This window comes from Gracilinanus agilis, chromosome 1, assembly GCF_016433145.1.
Source record: "Gracilinanus agilis isolate LMUSP501 chromosome 1, AgileGrace, whole genome shotgun sequence".
Taxonomy (NCBI): Eukaryota; Metazoa; Chordata; class Mammalia; order Didelphimorphia; family Didelphidae; genus Gracilinanus; species Gracilinanus agilis.
The window spans coordinates 98,940,474-98,943,976 of NC_058130.1; positions in this window are offsets into that span (position 1 = coordinate 98,940,474).

Consider the following 3,503-nt stretch of genomic DNA (forward strand, 5'->3'; position numbering starts at 1 on the left):
AGTCAGAAGGGATAAACCAAAGGGAGCAGGGGAGTGGGGAGGCCAAAAAAGGAAGGGGAGAAGAAGGGGGAGGGAATTCATTTGGTCTTTAAAAAACAAAAATAGGGGAACAACAAAGGAGGGGGCAGAAAGGGAAGTCAATCAAGGGAGGGGATAAGGGATACCGGCTCAAAGCAAACCACTGGTGTAAAAGAAAACAGTGTAATAAGAAGGAGTGGGTCTAGGGGAGGATATAAAAATGTCAGTGAATACACAACTAACAATTGTAACTCTGAATGTGAACGGGATGAACTCGCTCATAAAACGGAAGCAAATAGCAGAGTGGATCAGAAAACAAAATCCTACCATAGGTTGTCTACAAGAAACACATATGAGGCAGGTGGACATACACAAGTTTAAGGTTAAGGGTATGAGCAAAATCTTTTGGGCATCAAATGAGAAAAAGAAGGCAGGAATGGCTATCATGATCTCTGACATAGCCAAAGTAAAAATAGATATGATTAAAAAAGACAGGGAAGGTCATTACATCCTGATTAAAGGCAGTATAAACAATGAGGAAATAACACTGCTCAATATATATGCACCAAGTGGTATAGCATCCAAATTCATAAAGGAGAAACTGGCAGAGCTCAAGAAGGAAATAGATAGTAAAACCATAATAGTGGGAGATCTAAATATTCCTCTTTCAGATCTAGATAAATCAAACCAAAAAATAAATAAGAAAGAGGTAAGAGAGGTAAGTGAAGTCCTAGAAAAATTAGATTTAATTGATATGTGGAGAAAAATAAATAGGGACAAAAAGGAATACACCTTCTTTTCAGCTGCACATGGTACATTGACAAAGATTGACCATGTAATAGGGCATAGAATCATGGCAAACAAATGCAAAAGAGCAGATATAATAAATGTAACCTTCTCAGATCATAATGCGATAAAAATAATAATCAGTAAGGGCAGCTGGAAAGGCAAATCAAAAACCAATTGGAAATTAAACAATATGATTCTCCAAAACCAAATTGTCAAAGAAGAAATCATAGAAACAATCAACAATTTCATTGAAGAGAATGACAATGATGAGACATCCTACCAAACTCTGTGGGATGCAGCCAAGGCAGTACTCAGGGGGAAATTTATATCCTTGAGTGCATATATTAACAAATTAAGGAGGGCAGAGATTAATGAATTGGGCATGCGACTCAAAAAATTAGAAAGAGAGCAAATAAAAAACCCCAGATGAAAACTAAATTAGAAATACTAAAAATTAAGGGAGAAATTAATAAAATCGAAAGTAAAAGAACTATTGAATTAATAAATAAGACTAGAAGCTGGTATTTTGAAAAAACAGATAAAATAGACAAAGTACTAGTCAATCTAATAAGAAAAAGGAAAGAAGAAAACCAAATTGACAGTATTAGAGATGAAAAGGGAGACCTCACCTATAATGAAGGGGAAATTAAGGCAATCATTAAGAACTATTTCACCCAATTATATGGCAACAAATATAACAATGTAGGAGATATGGATGAATATTTACAAAAATATAAATTGCCTAGATTAACAGCAGAAGAAATAGAATACCTAAATAATCCCATATCAGAAATAGAAATTGAACAAGCCATTAAAGAACTCCCTGAGAAAAAATCACCAGGACCTGATGGATTCACAAGTGAATTCTATCAGATATTCAAAGAGCAACTAATCCCAATACTATACAAATTATTTGATATAAGCAAAGAAGGAGTCCTACCAAATTCATTTTATGGCACAAATATGGTACTGATTCCAAAGCCAGGTAGACCAAAAACAGAGAAAGAAAACTATAGACCAATCTCCCTAATGAACATAGATGCAAAAATCTTAAATAGAATACTAGCAAAGAGACTCTAGCAAGTAATTAAGAAGGTCATCCACCATGATCAGGTGGGATTTATACCAGGAATGCAAGGATGGTTCAACATTAGGAAAACCATCCACATAATTGACCATATCAACAGTCTAACAACCAAAAATCACATGATTATCTCAATAGATGCTGAAAAAGCCTTTGACAAAATACAGCATCCATTCCTATTGAAAACATTTAAAAGTATAGGAATAGAAGGACCCTTCCTAAAAATAATAAACAATATATACCTAAAACCATCAACAAGCATTATATGCAATGGGGATAAATTAGAAGCCTTCCCAATAAGATCAGGAGTGAAACAAGGATGCCCATTATCACCTCTATTATTCAACATAGTACTAGAAACACTAGCAATAGCAATTAGAGAAGAAAAAGAAATTGAAGGTATCAAAATAGGCAAGGAGGAGACTAAGCTATCACTCTTTGCAGATGATATGATGGTATACTTAAAAAATCCTAGAGAATTAACTAAGATGCTGGTAGAAATAATCAACAACTTTAGCAAAGTGGCAGGATACAAAATAAATGCACATAAATCATCAGCATTTCTATACACTTCCAACACATTAGAACAGCAAGAGGTAGAAAGAGAAACACCATTTAAAATCACCCTAGACAATATAAAATACTTGGGAATCAATCTAACAAAACAAACACAGCTATTATACGAAAACAACTACAAAACACTTTCCAAACAAATAAAACTGGAGCTCAACAATTGGAAAGCCATTAACTGTTCATGGGTAGGACGAGCTAACATAATAAAAATGAACATCCTACCCAAATTAATTTACCTATTTAGCGCCATACCTATCAAATTCCCAAAATACTTCTTTACTGAATTAGGAAAAACTATAACAAATTTCATTTGGAATAACAAAAGATCAAGAATATCAAAGGAAATAATGAAAAAAAATGTGAAGGAAGGGGGCCTAGCAGTACCAGATATCAAACTATACTATAAAGCATGAGTCATTAAATCAATATGGTACTGGCTAAGAGATAGAAGGAAGGATCAGTGGACTAGACTCAGGGTTAATGATGTCAGCAAGACAGTGTATGATAAACCCAAAGAGCCCACCTTTTGGAACATGAACCCACTATTTGACAAAAACTGCTGGGAAATTTGGAAAACAATATGGGAGAGATTAGGTCTAGATCAACATCTCACACCCTACACCAAGATAAATTCAGAATGGGTGAATGACTTGAATATAAAGAGGGAAACTATAAATAAGTGAAGTGAACACAGAATAGTATATTTGTCAGATCTCTGGGAAAGGAAAGATTTGAAAACCAAGCAAGAGTTAGAGAAAATTACAAAATGTAAATTTAATGGTTTTGATTATATTAAGCTAAAAAGCTTTTGTACAAAGAAAAACAATGTAGTCAAAATCAGATGGGAAACAACAAATTGGGAAAAAATCTTTATAACAAAAAACTCTGACAAGGGTCTAATTACTCAAATATACAAGGAGTTAAAGCAACTGGATAAAAAATCAAGCCATTCCCCAATTGATAAATGGGCAAGAGACATGAATAGGCAATTTTCAGGTAAAGAAATCAAAAGTATCAATAAGCACATGAGAAAGTGTTC